Below are 22,263 nucleotides of genomic sequence, written 5' to 3' on the forward strand. Positions count from 1 at the left end.
CTACTTCCAGCCCACCATCGTGGCCCCTGCCACATTGAGAGAGGGAGAGTGGGTGAGCGATATTTGCGCTTCTAGTTTTGAGAGAGGAAGAAAGATTGAGGGAGATAGAGGGGAGGGACACACCCATGCATGGTCGGGGTAGGTTGCCACCTGTGGTGCTTGGACCCCACAATGAGCCAAACTGCTGTGAAGTTTGGCTAGGGCGAAAGAGTCGCTAGTATTTTTAGGGATAACGCCCTGCATGCCTACGGCTCTCACGCACCCATGCACTCTCTCGCCCATGCCCCCTCCTCTCTCTCTCTCCCTAGCTTACGACGACCTCCTCCCCGCACCCAACCCCCACCACTTCCTCACGCCGAGCTTGTCCCTTCACCCGCGCCGGCGAGGGCATATTTGGTGGATCCAGCGGCGGCCATGGCGGATCCAGTGAGGTAGGACTCCTCCCCCCCTGGATCTTCGAACAAGGGTTCTAGCAAACTCACCCTCTCATCTTCCCCAACTCCGGTGGGCTTAGAAGAGAAGGTTTGGGGTGAGGAAGGCCGGCCAAGTGGTGGGGTTGGCTGGAGGGCGGTTAGGGGCCCTGGCGGTGGTGGAGGCGGCCCAGCTAGGTCAGGGCGAGAGAGTTCTGGCGAGGGCGAGCTCCTGCGAGGGGGGGGGGGGGGGGGGGAGACGGCTGCTGCAGGCACGCTAGGGCTTTGGCCAGCGGCGGGAGCGAGAATGAGGTACTGGTGAGGAGAAAGAAAGGGGAGAGGTGGCACGCGCGTGAAGGTTGAAGACAGCCGTGCTTGCGGCGGCACACATGCCCGTTTCTTAGCCGTGTCCTATTTTTGCAGTTGTACGTGAGTTGTTTGGTGGCGTGTTGGAGACACCTTATGTATAAAAGTAGTAGCGAGTGAACTTTTTCTTTTTAGTGTGGCCTGAGCGGTTAGTTGATATAGAAAGTAGTAGCAAGCGGACATTTATTTTGTTTCATTGTGGCTAGACGTCTCATGAGGTGGCGAGTCGGTACATAAAGGATTAGCAAGTGAACATCTTTTTGTTTTGATGTGGCTCAGCGGGTCGGTATAAAAAGTAGTAGCAAGCACACATGATTTAAAGTGCGGGATACATGTTTCATGGTTTCATATCTCAATATAGGAAAAACAGTTTTTGCCTGAAGGAATCCAATGTGGTTTTGAAAACTGAAAATCTTTCTCCATTGTGTTTGGCCTCCTGTTTCTACCACTCGATAGTCAATGTCACCATCTTAATCATAGTTGACCACATAATAGTCACCACTCAGTTCCCCGCGCTCCCTCCGTCCGCACGCTACTGCAAGGCGATCCAAAGCCCCTGTGACCGTTTGAGCATGTCCACCATGGACGGCGTCTGGTACCTGTGGACGAGGTCCGTGAGGTCCGTCGAGTCGCCATGCACAGTGGCACGTTGCCATGAGTGGGAGCTCAGCCCGGACAGGATGTAGGCGCGGCCAGACCCCTCGTACAGCTGCGGGTTCAGGGCGCGCTCCTGCATCTCCCGCAGCTCGGCCACTAGCGCCTACGTTTGCTGGTCCCAGGAAAGCGACGCGCACGACTCCAGCAGCAGGCGGCAGGCCCCCAGGAAAGAAGCTGCGTGAGAGTGTAGTCGCCCGGCCTCCTCCGTGGCGGCATGCGCCACGGCCATGTCCTCTGTGGCGTGGACGCGGTGCCACTGACACTCCACCTGCAGGGAGATCCCCACGCTCACCGCGAACTCCGGGCGGAGCACTATCACCGGGTCACCTCCCACCCGCACCATCTCCGTGGTGACCATGTCACCGTAGGTGCAGCCTGGGCGGATGAGTGCAATGGACACGTGTGACGGCGGCACGCGCACGGTGACGAGGAAATCCCTCTCCTCGTCGGCGTACAGGCGGCTGACGTGGACTAAGGCGATGCGGCAGTCACCGTCCACTCCGCTGGCGTAGCTGCTAGACATGATGGACATGAGCAGCCGCCTTAGTTGGCGCACTCGACGATGAGCCACATCTCCTGCGCCACCAAGCTGAGGAGGCCGCTGATGCACAGCGCGAAGGCGTCCTGGATCGACCCCACCATGTCGATTAATGAGAAGGGTGTCCTGGATCGACCCCACCATGTCGATTAATGAGAAGGTGCCGCTGGACATCTAGGCGACGGCGTGCACCGCCCAAGAGTCATGGTCCATGCCGAATCCAAAGGCATGGATCGGGACGTGGTGCTCGCTCGCGGGAAGGATGGATCGCGTGACGAGCGGCGCGTAGTCCGGCGTCGAGCCTTCCCGCGGCGGGAGGTTGGCTGTCAGAGAGCAGGATGATGCTGCACAACGGGTTTCAGGCTTGCCTGGCCTCCACCACCCTGGCAGCTTTCTGCAGCCCCTCGGCGATGTTGGTGCCGCCATCGGCGACGAGGGCGTCGACAGCCTTCAGCAACTGCTGCTGCCCGAAGGCGGTCATCTTCCGAAGCGGGAACAGCCAGCTGGCTCACGAGGAGAAGGCGATGACCTCGTGGCTGACGATGATGCAGGCCCCAGCAGCATGGCCACAACATGTCTAGCACAATTTGCAATGACATGAGCATCAGTTGGTAAAAAAACATTTGTGGTATAATATGATTTTTCTATGTATGCACCTGAATAAAAGTGTGGGATACATTTTCATAGGTTTGGTATGTCGTAATTTATATGAATTCCCTGCATATATTTATTTTTTTGCTAAATTAGTAACTCTTTTTCTTTGTGGGGACATTAAATGATTTTTAGGGGCTTTGGATTGTGTCGTTGTGGGAGCATATGTCAATACATGGCAAATCTTCATTTCCCAAAGAAATCAGATTTGGTTTTAAAAGTTGTAGGTCTTTCTCCATTGTCCCCGGCACCGACCACCGTTACTGCAGGGGCGTCCTCATCTCCATCGCCTGCGGTCTCCCAACCCTGCTCCACGAGATACCCACAAGTCTCATGCAGGCAAATGGTGTCCCTGAGCACCCACCCAGTGGTGCTGCCGCCAGCAGCACCAGTGCCGCCATGCCTGCAGTCCTCGTTCATCCTGTGGAGCCAGACGTTGAGCCTGTTCTCCCCATCCACATGGAAGAGGTGTAGAGGACAGTGTTGTCACCCCGGCAGTGGACAAGGTTGCCTGGGTACTGATCACGCTACACACACTCATGGAGATCGACGATAAAGAATCTCCTTTGGCGAGGTCCCATCACAGGATGGATCCCGCTTTGGGTTGCCATGTAGATCTTGTCGCCGGTGAGCACAGTAGTCAACAGGATGTGCACCAGCAACTTAGGGACAAGACCCGTGGCTATGCGACGGACAGCCCAGGAGCCGGACCGCAGGCCACACACCGGTGCTGCGATCTTATTGTCTGACTCCCAGGTGCAGACGTTGACTCTGTAGCACAAAGCGTCGTCACCGTGGTCACCATATAGATCTTATCGCAGGCGAGCACAATAGTAGGCAGGATAGGACACACACCAGTGCCACGACCTTATTGTCTAACTCCTAGGTGCAGACGCTGAAGCAGTAGCACAAGGCATCGTCATCGTGGTCGGCTGGGAGAAGCATCGCATGGGTGTACTCCGAGAAGGTGGATGGCTGTGGCAACCGTGGGAGCACCGTGGCCTTGTCCTTGTTAGGGTACAGCAGTGGGAAGCGCACAGTGAGACCAGCTCCGTCGAGGCACCGCGAGGCCAGCACTTGCTGGTGAGCACGGCACTAATGACTGAGCTCCGTCATCCAAGGCTTAGAAGGATCTTGTCATGGAGATCTCCGTTGGTGCAGGCGTGTTGCAATGATCCCAGCCCCGCTTGGTTAAAAACATTTCATGTAAAATATGATTTTTTTTTTCTATATATGCACCAGATAAAAAGTGTGGGATACATTTTCCTACGTTTGGTTTGTCATAATATATGTGAATTCCATGCATATGTGTATTTTTATTTTTGCTAAATTAGTAAATTCTTTTATGGGGGGACATTAAATGTTTTTAGGGGCTTTGGATTGTACTGTTGTGAGTGTATATCTCAATAAAAGAAAAACATCCATTTTTGCCTATAATCATCTTGGGTCGCCGGACTATGGTTGCGCACTATGTTTTTTCTAAGTGTTGCTATGGACTAAGCACCTGTGTATCTCACATCCAACACATATTAGTCCACCCAGATTATCACTGAATTATCAAAACCAAACCAGGGTCTTTCACAAGCTCCTCCACAATTCTTGTGATCATGGTAAACAACAAGCTGCCACTAGAACTAGCAACACTAGTAGAGAACAGACCTTTGATCCTCGGCCAAAATGGGCTCTAGTCCCGGAATTTTTTTGCCCCCGGGACTAGAAATACCTTTACTCCCGGTTGGTGGCTCCAACCGGGTCTAAAGGCCCCTGCCCAACGGCTACTGCGCCAGACAGAGGTGGCAGGGACCTTTAGTCCCGGTTGGAGCCACCAACCGGGACTAAAGGTATACTTTTACTCCCGGTTGGTGGCTCCAACCGGGAGTAAAGGTCTACTCCCGGGCCATGGCTGCGCCCGGGGTTGGAAAGTTACCTTTAGTCCCGGTTGGATCTATCAACCGGGACTAAATGTTCTCCCTTTATAAATCGGCCGTCTCCTCCTTCCTCCCCGAGCCCGAGCTCAGCACATTTTGAAGCTCACTGCAGTAGTGTTCTTGCTTCCTCCCTCCCTCCATTGTTCCTCCATCCATTCTTCGATTCCTCCGTCGATTCTTCAGTTGTAAAGGTTACCAATCTCATACTCTCATTTTTTACCATTTTCTTATGCCATTTTATTCACTATATATATTTATGGTTCTTTATTGTGGTTTTTTTTTCATTTGTAAGCAATTTGAGCTCAAAATCACTTTAAGCTTGCATATTTACATGAAAGAAGGTTAAAGTATATATAAATATAAAGTTAGAAAATAGTTAGAAAATTATAGCAAATCCTTACTAGTTGAACTTGCGGACCGTGTTCAGGTCGGCGAGGATGTTCTCTGCCGAGCGGTAACGGACGTCAAGGAGGAGCTTTGATTCTACGAGGGAGAGCGATAACGGTCGTGGAAGACCGTGTTCCCTTCCTCGTAGAATCGGAGCTCTTCCTTGACCAAGTACGGTGCCGTCCGGTGGAGAAATCCTCGCCGAGCTGATCACGTAAGCAAGGTCAACTAGTACGGATGGTTATTTATTCACATGTCCCGATATCGTCGTAGTAGTCTGTCAATCACCGTACCTAAACGTAGTATATATAAATAAAAACTTAGAAAATAGTTAGAAAATTATAGAAAATCCGTACTAGTTGAACTTGCGGACCGTGTTCAGCTCGGCAAGCATGTTCTCTGTCGAGCGGTAACGGACATCAAGGAGGAGCTTTGATTCTACGAGGGAGAGCGACAACGGTCGTGGGAGACCGTGTTCCCTTCCTCATAGAATCGGAGCTCTTCCTTGACCAAGTACGGTGCTGTCCGGTGGAGAAATGCTCGCCGAGATGATCACGTAAGCAAGGTCAACTAGTACGGATGGTTATTTATTCACACGTCCCGATATCGTCGTAGTAGTCTGTTATGTGTGTACATTCCCATTCTTCTGTTAATTTGCGGAAATATCATATGAATTACTTACCTGCCGCAGTAAAAGACGAGAACACAATGACCATTAAAAATATCATTGTTTAGAGATCTAGATAATTTTATAGTTTGTTAATTTTATTTGTTTATAAAAGAAGAAATTTATAGTGTATTAAAAAATGAGTATAGAGAGTAGATGGCAACTGCTTCCGGGTCCTCGGCCTCTCATGGGTTTCCAAAGCGACTTAGGCCGGGCCTTCCTCTCATTCCATGCGGCAAGTGTCGTGATGAGATGAAGATTGTGATGGAGTACCGAGTGAAGAAGGAGGGTCCCAACAAGGATCGTATCTTCTACAAGTGTCCGGATCGCAATGTGAGTTATTTTATCGTATTTAATGATTATGGTTAGTTTATACCTATTTTCATGATGGTTGTGATTAAAGTTCTAGTTTTTTGTTTTAATTTCAGTGGGATGGCAGTGGACGATGTTCAGGCTTCTACTGGGAGGAAGAGTATGTTGAACTCGTGCAAAAATATCTTGCACAACAGGCAGATACGGCGGCTAATGAGGCAGTGATCCAGCCGAAGAAGCCCAAAGATGTTGCACAATCGGGGGATCTGTCTGTTTTAGTTGAGATTGGTCGCGAAATCCTTGTGCTCCTGAAATGTATTTTAGCTTTAGTTCTTTTAGTGGTAGTTGGGATTGTCTACATTGTAGCGATGCTTTCATACATTGTGCTCCTGAAATGCTTTAGACCTTCTTGCCAAGGGTATCAGACCAGAATCACTCGAGTGGGGAGAACGTGCAAAGAATTGGTTTTTCGCTCATGGGGGAACACTAGACCAGGAGACAGGGAAGTGCGTTTATGGCGCAAGACTGCAAGAAGCAGCAGAAAGATTGTTTTATGCTCAGAGAGCTACTGCTAGTGGTGCGTTCAGGCCTAACAGAGAGAAGGATGAGCTGACATACGCCATCGGGACTATTGAACATGGTGGCCGAACTAGAGGCAAAGGAAGTGTCTCGTGGGAGCATGGATTCCCTCAGGACAGACCTTCCTACAGAAGTCGCCAGAGAAAGAAGGAAGAAGAGGCACATCGGCTCCAGAGGTTGGAGGAAGCGGTGCGTGAAGCACAGGAGCGGGAAAAAACCTTGAAGCGAGAATGCAGGAGGAAATCAAAAGGCAAGTGGAAATAGCAGTGAGTGCAAGCAAGCAGGCATCAGAGCCAGGAATCAACATTAGCCAATCTGTTCAGTTGAAAAGCAGCTGCGCTTCCACGGAGATACCAAATCAAGGGGACACAGGACTGCGCTTCCCTGTGGATGACGTCACTGAACCTTGTACAACGTGTGAGCTACACATTCCGAAGGAGAATTCCACAATCAAGGTGGCTATCGGTCTTGTTAATCCTATCGACCGAACCAAGACACCAAGGATTCATGGGAATATAATCCAAGAAGGATATGCCACCATCTCGGTAGATAAAGCTGAAAAAGGTTTTAGTGATTTGCCTCTTGACATTCCTGGAGGTGATGGCGAGAAGACTCTAGGAGAAGCGGAGAAGACATTCATTCTATGGCGCAAGCGCTACATCATCATTCCAGGGATGTCGGCTCCACCTCCTTCTGAACTACCTCACCATAGGTACGTGCGGATGAAAACACTACATCATTAATTTGTATTGGCTTAAATAATTAACAATCTGCTCATAATAATATGTCATTCCTTTTTTTGTAGCAGATCCTCCCCCAACCTAAATCCAATTGTTCAATCGCCAGATCATCATAGTGCTCTGTACGATGACATTGTGTTGGAAGACGAGGCTGCATCCACACCCTCTCCAAGGAGGTCTCCAACGCCGCATCCGCCACCTCCAAGGAGGTCTCCAACGCCGCTGCCAACACCTCCAAGGAGGTCTCCAACGCCGCTGCCAACACCTCCAAGGAGGTCTCCAACGCCTCCCCCGCCCCCGCCTACCAAGAAGCCTAGCAAGAGGCCAGCCCCTCAAACGAAGAACCAGTCCCCGCCTGCAAAGAAAGCCACCGTGAAACCAAGGGCTATTCCCAAAATAATATCTGAAGAGAAGGAAGAAGGAACTGATGCATATAAAAAAGACATGTCTAGATTCTATGACAAACTTAAAATGAATCAAGAAGCAAGGAGAAACCCAGAGAAACCGTACTTCTTCGTAGCTCCGGATATTTTAAGAAAAAAGGTGACTTCTTACCAGCATCAACAGCGGGAATCTCGTAAGCCGTCCAAATCAACGTTATCAGACTATGACCGCACTCTCACCAAGTCAATTGAGGCGGCACAGAAAAAGAAGCGGGCAGGGAAAGGAGTTGCCCAACTCGGACAACAAGCGCACCAATCAATCCCCCCGCTAGTTGTTGGTAATGAATATGGTTCGAATTTAGGATTAATGCATCAGGCAAACATACCTCCGGATGTCGATTTGGATCACCTTGGTGAATTTCTTGATGAGACTGGTCTCGACCTTTACCAGATGTTTGGTGATGGAAACATTGAGAGTGCGGCGGAGGTTGATATTTGGAAGAAAAAATTTGTACTAGGCCAGAGTCTATACAACCCTCAAGCCTTATCTGATCTGGGGACGCAAATGTACCTGCTAAACAAGTGGTACATGCAGGCGTCTACCAGTGGAGACTTCTGCGTTGGTGTCAGAATTAGAGACTAACATTGGTTCCGTGGCGATGATGTTATGTATGTTGACTTTGCAGAATTTCATCAACTATGCCACCTGACCTCTCTGGACAAAGTTATCATTAGCTGCTATTGCCTGTAAGTAATAATTCTTTCGATCTATTATTAAACTCATCATATGTGTGTATATGCATATAAATTATCCTAACAAGTACTATATATATGCAGATTTACAATGACAGAGCTCAGAAAGGAAGGCTGCAATGAAATTGGTTTTGTTGATCCCCATATAGTATTCAAAGACCCAATTACTCCAATGACTAATTGGAAGTCTGAGTCAGAGAGTAACCTCATGAACTTCTTAGTGAACCAACGCCACAAGAAGGATATACTCTTTCCCTATAACTTCAAGTGAGTGTTAATCATGTCGATCATAGCCTTAATGGCTCATATGTTGATTCTAGTTAATTAATGAGTGTTATGCGTTATATCCTATAAACACATGCAGCAATCACTGGATATTGATGGACATCGATCTAGTGAAAAGTCACTTGATAATCTATGACTCGATGAGAAAACCACAACAAGACTACCAAGATATGATAGATATTATCCAGAGGTAATTTCGGGATCTCTAGCAACTATATATACACACAAACATGATGATTAACTATATCTGATGACGTGGCAAATTTTTTATTGGGCAGTGTTTGGAAAACCTTTATTGAGAAGCAACACATGGAAAAATGCAAAGCGCCACTGAATGTAATCCCATTGAAAGTAAGTCCCCTGAATCGCATCATCTTTATTAATTAAACATATAGCTTTCACCGGATCACCAGATTGGATGACAAATCTTTTTCTCGTAAAGTGGTGTCTGAGGCAGGAACAGGGGAACAACTACTGTGGTTACTATGTTTGCAAGTTTATCAAGGTGCTCTCCCAAAGAACTCCTACAGAGAGACTCAAAGTACGTTAAAAATACATTATATATTCATTTAATTATTATTATTGATTGTGTTACTATGTCTTTATATATATATGTACATATATTAATTTATTTTCCTTTAATTCAAACCTGTAGACTCGATGGTTGGAGGAAAAGGTCATACGGCAAGACCAAATCAAAGCAATTCAAGAGTCTATAGCCGGATTTTTTAATAAGCAGGTCATCGATTCCAAGGGCGAGTTCTACTTCGACCCAACACTGCCATTGAAGCCAAGCTAGAGGATGAGAAGAAACTTGTTATGTCACAACAACTATAATGCAATCTTTTGTAATATATGCACATGAAATAATATAATGTAAAATACACATATGCATGCATGCATGTAAATATATATATGATGCATGCATATATATATATATATATATATATATATATATATATATATATATATATATATATATATATATATTTCTATGCTTGAATTGTGTGATTTAATACGTTCATTGTGCTTGAACCGAAACATACTATATGCGCGTATAAATGTATAATTAGCAGCGTACAATATGACTTCGAAAACCTATTTTGAAAAGAAAACAAAAAAATGAAAAGAAAAGAAAAAAGAAAAAAACCTTTAGTCCCGGTTCGTATTACCAACTGGGACTAAAGGTGCCGGCCATCGTGGCATGTCAGGAGGCACCTTTAGTCCCGGTTGGTGTTACCCACCGGGACTAAAGGTCCTCCTTTAGTCCCGGTTCCTGACCCGGGACTAAAGGACCCCCCCCCTTTAGTCCCGGATGCTTGCTCCCGGGTGGGGAACCGGGACTAGAGGGGGTTCCCCACCGGGAGTAAAGCTCGGTTCTCTACCAGTGCAAGCTACACAAACAACAACAAAAACTACATGAGGCAAACAAGCAAGTGGGCAAAATGACTACGCATGCACGAGATTGCACAAAGTAAAGAGCAAGTGTAGAATACGCAAACCATGGGAACAATGAAGATACAAGATTTTTCTTCTGGGGTTCGATGATTCGCGCGATCACCTACTCCCCATGGTGGCATGTACAAAGATTGCATATCACACCTAGTCGCGTAATATATATCCCGCTCTTATAATCAGGTGGATACAAGAAGAAAACATATTTTAAACAAATATTTTTTTGTTTCCAAACAAGGTCCACAAATACTTGATTTTTGCACAGTGATTCAATTTGCACATAGCAAAAAGTTCAAACCGCAAGACCTTCCTATGCCCTTCCTCTTCCCGCGCGGCGATTGACGTTACTATAGTTCCCTTGCATCACTCCCACCACGTCACACCGAACGCCCCCACAAGTCACGCTAACCATCATCCCGTCACCACTTTCCAAATCTACCCACACTCCCCCCCCCCCCCCCCCGACATGGCACCACACAACAACTGGGGTGGCAGTATAAATGGTGCCTCGCCACTGATCCCCAAACCCACCACAAAACCCTAGCCCTCACGGATCAGGCGGCGCTAGATGCGGAACGACGGCTTGGCAGAGGCATCCAGGTATCGGAGTGGCGTTGCTTGCTCGCTCACCGCCAGGTTTTGACGATCCCATAGATTGGCGCGACCAGACATTGGGCCAAGATTCGAAGAACGTGTATTCAAAATTTCAAAAGGTAAACAAATGGATTGATTCAGCCTTATTTTTTAACACTTATGATTGATTGTACCTTGTAATACCTTTTATCGGTAAAAATAATCGGTATTCAATTAATACCCTTGAAATCCTCTAGGTGATGATGAGCAGCCATGTGGACCGGCTGTGTGCGTGGCAAGATAAGCGGAGCGCTCAACTGCGGTGCGGCATCACTGCTGCCACCCAGATCCAGCGACGTCTCACGCGCTAGGCTGCACCGACTACGGATCTGGCGAGCGTGGGCTTCTCAGGCGATGGCACACATGCGGGCCTCACTGACGGTGGCGGATGCACAAATCAAGCGGTGCCACAGATGATACTGCAAGCGGCAATAGCTCATCGATGGGCTCAGCGGGCCCTGTGGATCAGCTAGAGGGGCCAATCGACGGGATTGCTGTTTTTTATTTTTTAATTCATTAATGCAGGCGAGCATATGTCCACCTCTATTAATCCAGATTTACCTAGACAATTTGGCGGAGGTGAACTGGTTGCCCACCAGCCAGAACTGCTACTGTAGTAATGGATGATGACCTCCCACCGTGGGGCTGGGCCAGAAAGGGGAAAAGTGTCGACAGAATGACACGTTTGCCGAGCAGATTGAGCGTGAGGATGCGGTGACCGCGGGAGCACCATGGCCTTGTCCATGTTAGGGTACATCAGTGGGGAGCGCACAGGGAGACTAGCGTGGTGGCAGGTCTCGCCGCCGAAACTCGAAGAGGACCAAGCCGTTTCTGCATTCCCAAACGTTCGGCACCAGCAAGTTCCCGAAACCCAATTCAGCACTCACCACCGTGCTAGAGGCATCAGGAAGCAGGATGAACTCCGAGCCAGAGATGCCTCCACTAGAGATGTAGACCTGAGTAGGCACGGCGAGTGGAGGCACCGTGGGGCCAACACTTGCTGGTGACCACGGCTCTAACGATTTAGCTCTAGCATATAAGGTAGAGAAGGATCTTGTCAAGGAGATCTCCGTTGGTGCGAGCGTGTTGAAACGATGGGAGCCACCTTGTAGTTGACGATGATACGGGCCCCAGCAACATGGCCAAAAATGTCCATCACAATTTGCAGTGACATGAGCATCGGCAAATAAAAACATTTTGTGGTAAAATATGAATTTTCTATGTATGCACCTGATTAAAAATGTGGGATACATTTTTCTAGGTTTTGTATGTCAATAGTTATGTGAATTACCTACATATATATATTTATTTTTTTTTTGCTAAATTAGTAACTTCTTTTATGGGGGACATGAAATGATTTATAGGCGCTTTGGATTGTATTATTGTGGGAGTATATGTCAATACAAGAAAAAACATTCAATGTGGAAAGAAATCAGATTTGGTTTTGAAAATGATAGGTCTTTTTCCATTGTGTTTGGCCACCACTTTCTACCACTCAATCGTAAATGTAACCATCTTCGTCATACTTGCCCACATATTCAACACTCAGTTCCACAGCACACGACATCCTTGGCACATCACTGTCTACCAACTGCCCTACCCACTGTGTAGATCTACAATTGGGAATGTTGTGATGCATTGGGCCACCACAAGAACTACATCCACCTGTAACATCATTGCATATAATATGATATAAAAGCCAAATTTGGAACTTTTAAAAACATCTCTTTTAAAAACTCTTTTGTGGTTTGGACCAGAACTAAAACTCTTACTACATAGAACCATACAAGATCGGAAGTTCACAACTACAGATATGTCATCGCCGTTGATTCAAAAGTGCCCATCACCGGTTTTCGCCCTTGTTGGTGAAAGGTCAACAGTAATCTCGTCACTGTTAGTTTCAAATCGACTTTAGAAATGAAGATCACGTCGGCTCGTAATACAAACCGGGGGTAATAGTTTTATAAAAAAACCCAAAAAAATCCAGCTGTTGGCAAGCCAAGGCTACTTCCAGCCCACCGTCATGGCCCCTAGCACACCTTTTGTATAAAAGTAGCAGCTAGTGAACTTTTTCTTTTTAGTGTGTCCTGAGCGGTTAGTTGATATAGAAAGTAGTAGCAAGCGGAGATTTATTTTGTTCCGTTGTGGCTAGATGTGTCATGAGGTGGCGCGTCGGTACCTAAAGGATTAGCATGTGAACATCTTTTTGTTTTGATGTGGCTCAGCGGGTTGGTATAAAAAGTAGCAGCATGCACACATGATTTAAAGTGCAGGATACATTTTTCTTGGTTTTATATCTCAATACAGGAAGAACATTTTTTGCCTGAAGGAATCCGATGTGGTTTTAAAAATTGAAAATCTTTCTCCATTGTGTTTGGCCTCCTGTTTCTACCAGACGATAGTCAATGTCACCATCTTCATCATAGTTGCCCACATAATAGTCACCACTCAGTTCCGGGCGCTCCCTCCGCCAGCACGCTACTGCAAGGCGATCCAAAGCCCCTGTGACCGGTTGAGCATGTCCACCATCGACGTCGTCTAGTACCTGTGGACGAGGCCCGTGAGGTCCGTCGAGTCGCCAAGCGCAGTGGCACGCTGCCATGAGTGGGAGCTCAGCCTGACACAACAGGAAACGGCTGATTTGCCGGGAGCAAAAAAATTTGCCGGGTGCTTTTTATCGGGCACCCGGCAAAGGAATTCTTTGCCGGGTGCCAGGCCTGGCGACACCCGGCAAAGAAAGTCCTCCAGCAAAGCAGCCTTTGCCGGGTGCCAGGCACTCGGCAAATTTCAGCCGTCGGCAAAAATTGGTCTTTGCCGGGTGGCGACCACTCGACAAAATATGGCCGCCGGCAAAGGTGGCCGGCTTGACGGCGCCCAGCGGCCGTCAGCCTTTGCCGGGTGCCACACCGTTAGGCACACGGCAAAGAATTTTTTTTATTTTTTTTTAAATTTCTTTGCCGGGTGCCCCATGACCTGGCACCCGGCAAATTATTATTATTTTTTTGTTTTTTTACCCCATTTTTTTTGTGGGGACTTGCTACAGTAGATATATCCATATTTCAAAATTTGGGACAATTATGAGTTTTTTAACTATATTTCCTTAATTTTTTCTGTTTCATTGAATATTTCCGACTATTCCAAATTTGAACTGCAGGTACATGAAATAATGGAATTTTGTCATTCAAAAAATAGTATTCATGATATTTAGGCTATGTCGAGGCCGTATGCAGGAAGTGGCATGAAATGTCGCGCATCATGTTGTCGTAACATGACGATGTACTCGCGGGGGAAGTTTATTTAAATTATATAAAATCCAAACGATGTCCGAAAATCATGAAACTTGTCGATGTGTCTTTTTATCACATGTGGAGGCCCTGGTAAAAAATTGAGAAAGTTTCGAGCAAGTTGCGACGTCGGCTGCCTAAAACCTAGATATCTACTGTAGCAAGTCCCCACAAAAAAAATGGGGTCAAAAAAACAAAAAAAAATAATTTGCCGGGTGCCACCTAGGGCACCCAGCAAAGAAGCCTTTGCCGGGTGCCAGGTCATGGGGCACCCGACAAAGAAATTTAAAAAAAAATAAAAAAATTCTTTGCCGGGTGCCGTCGTCACCTGGCACCTGGCAAAGGGCCATGACTAAAAAGGCCGGCCCGTCCCAACCCTATCCTATTCCAGCAGACCGACCCCCGCGCCTGCGGTCCGCAGTCGCCGCCGCCACCCTCGTGCTCCGCCACGCCCGCGCCTCGCCAGTCCGCCGCGCCAGCGCCTCTCCCGCGCCTCGCTGCTCTGCCGCCCAGTCCCGGCGACCACGCGGCGCCGGCACCGGTGGCCCAGCGCCCGCGCGAGCCGCGCCCACACCCGGCGGCGCTCCCACCCGAATCCGGCAGCCCCACGGCCGCGGCCCAGCCCCGACTACCCCGGTGGCGCTCGGCCCGGCCGACGCTCGGCCGGCGGTCCAGCCTGGCCCCGGCGCCCCAGCCTCGCCGGCCGCGGCGGCCACGCGCCCCCACCTCGCCGGCCGGCCCCGACGAGGCCGGCTGCCCGTGGTCTGGCCGTCGGGCTCCTCCCGCCGTCGGCCAGCAGTAGAGGAGGTAGGTGGAAGAAGGGAGGAGGAAGGAAGAAGAAGAAAAAAAGGGGGAGGAGGAAGAGGAAAAAAGAGAAGGGGAGGAGGAAGAAGAGGAAGAAAGAGAAGGGGGAGGAGGAAGAAGAGGAAGGTGCCGACCCGACCGCCCGTCGATCCCTGCGCCATTCCGACCGGCCGTTGATCCTCGCGCTGCTGCGGTCATCCCCGCTATCGTCGCCGGCCCTCGCTCTTGCCGTTCTTGCCGCCAAGGTAAGCCCTACCCTTGTAGTGTTAGTAGTAGTAGTAGTTAGTAGTGTTAGTAGTGTTAGTAGTAGTTAGTTGTAGTGTTAGTAGTAGTAGTTAGTAGTTTTAGTTGCAGTAGTTAGTAGTGTTAGTTGTAGGGTTAGTAAATAGTAGTAGTTAGTAAGTAGTAGTGGTTAGTAGTAGTAGTTGTTAATAGTTAAGTAGTTCTTACTATTAGCATTGTTAGTAGTTAAGTAGTTGTTAGTAGTAGTTGTAGGGTTAGTAGTTATTGTTGTTGTACTACTTCAATACTTTCATGTGCATGGAAAGAGAACTAAAGTACATGGCTCCTCTTGATATATTGGTGGTTGTTGGCCTTCGTGTCCATGTTTGGTATATATGTGGTTGTTGGCCTTCGTACCACGCGACTTGGTCAGAAAGTCAGCAAGACACAGGCAAGACAGATGCCTCTGACCCGGGAATAGTACATTGAGGTAAATGAAGAAGAATAATACTAATTCGTTTTGAGATTAAGTAGCTTTCATTTGGTCGTCTTAAATCTCAAATTCTTTATGACATGTAGATGATTCCATGGTGGTGCGAGTCCTTTGCCGACTGCTGGGAGATGATCGTGGACAGGTGGTTCATAGAGGGTTATATCCAGGAACATGAAGCCCACCAGGAGCGGGCTTTGCAGGCGACAGGCCCCACACACCACCAAGGCAGCCATAGCCTCGGCGCGTACAAGCAAGCTTGGGTACGTGAATTCATTTTTAGTATTCTGATGCTCCATTCTGCAGTCGGCGTCGCATGGTGGCCAGCCTTTGTCCACGTTCATGGCGTATGGACTAGCCCGCAAGGGAAAGGCGACTTCCGCTGTCACCTTCAGCCCGGATGACCCACTCGAGTCGTACAGCAACCCGTGCGCCCACACCCGCATCAGCTCCTACGCGTCGGATGCAAGGTCGGTCCAGGGGCCAGACTGGGATCCGAGCACCGACGACATTGATGGCACGACTGTCATGAGGATCAGACAGGGCAAGAAGCATGGGCGGTACTGGCTTGGCGATGGCACCCTCGAGTCCGGCTCTGTTCCCTCCCTCTCCCAGATCCGAGCAAGTACCCCGAGCGGAGGCCCGGCCATACGCCAACGACCGTCCCCTTCACAACAGTAGGTCGACGCACTCTAGGTTAGTCCAGTTTAACTCTTTGTATATTGATCTTTACATAACTTAGTTACCTTTACATTACTAAAACATTCGATTGAAATGTTGCAGGCCGATAACGAGAGGATGGCTCAGGAGCTACGGGACCTGGCGGCGAGGACCGAGGTGGCCGAGCGGGAAAGACAAGCCAAGCGGGCTGAGCGGGAGAGACAGGCCAAGCAGCTGGCGAAGATTACGATGTTCCTGCAGAACTTTGGGCAAGTGAATGGTGTACCTGTGCCGATGTTCGCTCCAGCGCCGCCGCCAGTTGTAGCTAGTCCAGTGAGTATGAATCCATATTGCTTCGACTAGTGCTTTCATTAGATGACCCACTCTAAGCGCCTGAATCTCTTGTCCTTTATGCAGCCTCCATCGGCGGGTTTGAATGACCCATCTCAGGCGCAAGTAGGCGGTGCCGAGTTTCCTTCACCAGGCACTCAGTTTCCTCCCCACCTTTAGTTTGTATCTCTTTTTCACCGCTTGATGGACATGTGATGCACTGTGATCCACTATCGACTTGTTTCGATGGTAATTGGACCTATTATGTTTGTGATGTCGTGTATGTGAGGTATTGTATTCGCGATGTGATATATATGTGTGGGATTGAGTTTGTGATGAGATGGATGTGATATATATATATGCTATATTGTCTTTGTGATGCTTCAGATGTGATATATATCTTTTATATGCTGTGTTTGTGATTATAGAATCAAAAAACAAAATAAAAAAAAATTAATTTTTGAGGCTTTGCCGGGTGCCCTTGCCCTGGCACTCGGCAAAGCTGGGAATTCTGAAAGGAATTCCTAGCTTTGCCTGGGAATTCTGAAAGGAATTCCTAGCTTTGCCGAGTGCCAGGGCCAGGGCACCCGGCAAAGTTTTTTCAAAAAAAAAAATTCTTTGCCGGGTGCCCCATGACCTGGCACCCGGCAAAGAAATTACGAAAAAAAATAAAAAACTCTTTGCCGGGTGCCCCCGCGGTGCGACACCCAGCAAAGAAATTATAAATAAAAAATAAAAAAATCTTTGCCGGGTGCCTCCCGGCACGGCACCCAGCAAAGAAAATTTGAAAAAAAAATTAAAAAAATCTTTGCCGGGTGCCTCTGACATGGCACCCGGCAAAGCAAGGGATGACGGAGCCGGCGCCGTAACGACCACTTTTCTTTGCCGGGTGCCTGGTTTGCACTCGGCAAAGTCTTTGTCGGGTGCCCGATAAAAAGCACCCGGCAAAGAAATCTTTGCCGACTAATTTTTTGTCGGAGGTTCTTTGCCGAGTGCTGCACCCGGCAGAGGCTTTGCCGAGTGCAAAGTAGCCTTTGCCGGGTGCATTCGGCACCCGGCAAAACGCCTGAATCCAGTAGTGTGGACAGGATGTAGGCATCGCTAGACCCCTCATACAGCTGCAGTTTCAGCGCGCGCTCCAGCATCTCCTACCGCTCGGCCACTAGCGCCTGCGTTTGCTGGTCCCAGGACAGCGACACGCACGACTCCAGAAGCCGCGCGGGTGTAGTCGCCCTCCTCCTAGGCGGCCTGTGCCGCAGCCATGTCCTCCGTGGCGTGGACGCGGTGCCACTCGCGCTCCAGCTGCAGGGACATCCCCGCGCTCACCGGGAACTCCGGGCAGAGCAGCATCACCGGGTCGCCTCCCACCCGCACCATCTCCGTGGTGACTGTGTCGCCGTAGGTGCAGCTCGGTCGAGTGCAATGGACATGCGTGACGGCGGCACGAGCACGGTGACGAGGAAGTCCCTCTCCTCGTTGGCGTAGAGGCGGCCGACGTGCATGAAGGCGCCGCAGCAGTCGCCGTCCACTCCACTGGCATAGCTGCCAGACATAATGGACGTGATCAGCAGCATGTCTTAGTCAGCCCACTCGACGCTGAGCCGCGTCTCCTGCGCCACCATGCAGGGGAGGCCGCCGATGCATGGAGCGTAGGCGTCCTGGATCGACCCCACCATGTTGATTAATGAGAAGGTGCCGCTGGATATCTGGGCGACGGCGTGCATTGCCCTGGAGTCGTGGTCCATGCCGAAGCCAAAGGCATGGATCGGGACGTAGTGCTCGCTCCCGGGAAGGATGGAGCGCATAACGAGTGGCGCGTAGTCCAGCGCCTAGCCGTCTCGTGGCAGGAAGTTGGAGTCCACACCGTCAGAGAGCAGGATGATGCTGCACACCGGGTTCCTGGCTTGCCTGTCCTCCACCATCCTGGCAGCATTCCGCAGCACCTCGATGATGTTGCTGCCGCCATCGGCGATGAGGGAGTCGACAGCCTGCAGCGACTGCTGCTGTCCGAAGGCGGTCATCTTCCAGAGCGGGAACAGCCTGCTGGCTGACGAGAAGAAGGCGATGACCTCGTGGCTGACGATGATGCAGGCCCCAGTAGCATGGCTACAACATGTCTAGCACAATTTGCAGTGACACGAGCATGAGTTGGTAAAAAAACATTTGTGGTAGAATATTATTTTTCTATGTATGCACCTGAATAAAAGTGTGGGATACATTTTCATAAGTTTGGTATGTCATAATTTATATGAATTCCCTGCATATATTTATTTTTTTGCTAAATTAGTAACTCTTTTTCTATGTGGGGACATTAAATGATTTTTAGGGGATTTGGATTGTATTGTTGTGGGAGTATATCTCAATACAAGGAAAACCTTTATTGCCCAAAGAAATCAGATTTGGTTTTGAAAATTTTAGGTCTTTCTCCGTTGTCCCTACATTGTCCCCGGCACCGACCACCGTTACTGCAGGGACGTCCTCATCTCCATCGCCTGCGGTCTCCCAACCCTGCTCCATGAGATGGCCGCAAGTCTCATGCAGGGAAATGGTGTCCCTGAGCACCCACCCGTTGGCGCTGCCGCCATGCCTGCGGTCGTTGTTCATCCTGTGGAGCCAGACGTTGAGCCTGTTCTCCCAATCCATATGGAAGAGGGGTAGAGGACACTATTGTCACCCCAGCAGTGGACAAGGTTGCCTGGGTATTGATCAAGCTCCACACCCTCATGGAGATCGACGATAAAGAATCTCCCTTGGCGAGGTCCAGTCAACAGGATCTACACCAGCAACTTAGGGACAAGACCCGTGGCTATGCAGCGGATAGCCCAGGAGCCAGACCGCAGGACACACACCAGTGCTGTGACTTTATTGTCTGACTCCCAGGCACAGACATTGATGCTGTAGCACAAGGCGTCGTCGCTGTGGTCGGCTGGGAGGATCATCGCATGGTGGTACTCTAGAAGGGAGATAGCTGCGACGACTGTGGGAGCAACATGGCCTAACCCATGATAGGGTACAACAATGGGCAGTGCACAACGAGACCAGCATGTGGAAGGTCTCGCCATTGAACTCAAAGAGGACCAAGTCATTCCAGCAGTCCCAAACGTTCGATGCTGGCGAGTCGCCGAAACCGAAGTCAGCACTCACCTCCGGGCTACAGGCATCAGGAAGCGGGATGAACTTCAAGCCAGAGATACCTCCACTGGAGATGTAGACCCCAAGTAGGCACGTCGAGTGTAGGCACCACAAGGCCAACACTTGCTGGTGAGTGCAGTACTAACCGGGCAGCTCCGGCATCCGAGGTAGAGAAGGATCTTGTCAAGGAGATCTCCATTGGTGAGGGCGTGGTGCAACGATGGGAGCTCCGCTCAGTTAAAGACATGTCATGTAAAATATGAATATGCACCAGAATAAAAGTGTGGGATACATTTTCCTATGATTGGTTTGTCATAATTTATATGAATTCCCTTCATATATTTCTCCAAAATACAATTTTACGAGCGCGCGCACGTTAGCACTGGGGAATGCGCACCATTGCTACCATCCGATCTCTCCGTGCGGATGCAGCCACGAGCCCACAACGAAGCAGACTTGGCCCACAAGCCACAAGTATCAACGTTTCTCAGATATCGATTCCCCATTTCCTCTGTGTTCTCTCTCCTCCCTTTCATTCTCTGTCTTCCCATTTCATTTCCAATCCCGTACAAAATTCAAAAGTGAATCCAGCAGTCGCAGCTACGCCCTGCAATCCCTGACGAATCTAGCAGTAGCCGGTGACAAGGGGGCAAAAGCCCTTCGAATCTGGGTGGACGCCGTTGACGAGCGCTTGTGGACGGAGGTAACAGGGAGGATTTCGTCCATGGTTCATGGAGAAGGAACCTCGATGGTTCAAGAAGGGTGGTGATCTGGTGGATTTCGGCATCCCGCTGCCAGCCATGTTCCACCTCTCCCCTAGGCTCCCATGGGTTTGTAAGGTGCGTAAACATTTCCATCCCATTTTTCTTCAACTAGCCCATTCTAATCCCAGTGAATCAGGCATCAATGGGGCTCCGATCCCTAGTGAATCTGGTAGAAGCTAGGTTTCAAATCACTGTCAATTTCGCAGCAGACTGTGAACTGGCCCCATCGAATTCGGCTAGATGAATGATTTGTAGCTTCGAATCGAGGTGCGTTTGGTGTTCTAGTGAGGAGCTGCGACGGGAGGTTGCCTTGCTTACGGTGGTTTCCACGGTGGTGGATATGTTCGTTTTGGGTCCGTCATCATCCTTCCCCTTCCCCCATTCGCATCCGTTTGTTGTTCTTCGCCGTTTCGATTTCATATGCCCTTCTAATCCTCCATGTTCTCCATATTGAATCTCACTTTACGAATCCATGGCAGATCTGTCACTATTGGTGAATCTCGCCACTGTTTAGTTCGTCTCCTCCACGAATCAGTCGCTGCTAAGCTTCAATCGAAGTCAATCAAAGTGGTGGATCTCCAATTTGGGCGCCACAAAATGTAGGTTCATTAGCATTTACTAAGCATTTAGGTTCATTTTTGGGAATAACCCTGCCAATTGTGTATGCATTCCTACTGAATTTCACTCTCAGTTTAGCTTCGGTACTACATGTGTGTTGGTGCCCTATACTATGTACTTAGATTTTTCATGCGGTCTGTACTTAGATTAGATAGAACAGATGGTAGATGTGGTCTAAGTGATCTTTCATGTGGTGTGTTTGGAGGCCTAGGGTTTTTTCATGAGAAGTGCATTAGTCATGAGCTTTGTCATATGTGCAGTAGCTATTATGTATTTTCTTAGATTTTGTAATAAAATGTGAATATGGCTATTATTCATGTAATGATGTGGTTATTCATGACAAGTGTGTATTCCCTGGTTGCTTCTCCAAATTGTTAGTATTTATCCGCCTCTCTATCATTTCAAATCTGCACCTAAAATCTTTTTCAAAACTCATGTTGTGATTTGCCTATATTTTTTCTCTCATAAGTGGTTCGGTTTTGATAACTGGAAGTGTGCACGTGCTCTCCTACCTGTTAGTATTGATGCCTGTTCACCCTTACTTGCCTGTGCACTTTTCTGTCATTGTAAATGACTGTGCAATGTACCGTGAAGATTTATATGTTTTTTCTTTTTTCTTAAAAAACTCATGTATTGACGAGCCTAGTGCACAAGTGAGAACTTTGCATTATTGGAACTGCTGGTTGTTCACTGCTTTCAACTATATCCAATGGTATGTAAGGTTTACCTATCTCCATGCTATGTTCATAAAATTTTTACTGGTTCTAGATTAATATGGTGAAGTTGGGATCATTTTTAATCACAAAGTTTTTAGAACCTACTAAAATTCCACCGGAGTAGTATGTAGATTCTGTGAGAAACCAGGGGTGCTTTCCCCTCCATTTCTCTTCGAATCTCTGTAATTCCCTGTTCCAGTGGCTTAAAATAATGTGGTTGGACTTGATCTTGGCTTCATCTTGCACTTACTGTTCATTTCTTTCCTTTTCCAGGTACCACATTTATTTGCTCTCATCTGGTGCTTTGTGTTTCATTTACAAATCTTTTGTGTCACGTCAAGTATGTTTTGGTTCCCTTCTCTACCTATTATTGATTGTTAATTCTTGTTAGTGTATACAATATATATACACACTTGTTAGTATGCCATGGAGTCATTAGTACTGGTACTCCCTTTTCCTAACAATGCTTCTAGTATGACAGTAAACTTTCCTTTGATTA

The 22,263-nt window shown here is 48.5% G+C and overlaps 4 pseudogenes; all 4 read right to left on the reverse strand.

Annotated features, from left to right (window-relative positions):
* Nucleotides 1–1,308: 1,308 nt before the first annotated feature.
* Nucleotides 1,309–2,812, reverse strand: LOC136543015 (E3 ubiquitin-protein ligase WAV3-like; annotated as a pseudogene).
* On the reverse strand, nt 2,809–11,884 carry LOC136543016 (uncharacterized; annotated as a pseudogene).
* A 5,251-nt stretch (nt 11,885–17,135) lies between these two features.
* LOC136543017 (E3 ubiquitin-protein ligase WAV3-like) lies at nt 17,136–18,753 on the reverse strand (annotated as a pseudogene).
* A 103-nt stretch (nt 18,754–18,856) lies between these two features.
* LOC136543018 (uncharacterized) lies at nt 18,857–20,172 on the reverse strand (annotated as a pseudogene).
* Nucleotides 20,173–22,263: the final 2,091 nt, after the last annotated feature.

Source organism: Miscanthus floridulus, chromosome 3 (genome assembly GCF_019320115.1).
Source record: "Miscanthus floridulus cultivar M001 chromosome 3, ASM1932011v1, whole genome shotgun sequence".
NCBI lineage: Eukaryota > Viridiplantae > Streptophyta > Magnoliopsida > Poales > Poaceae > Miscanthus > Miscanthus floridulus.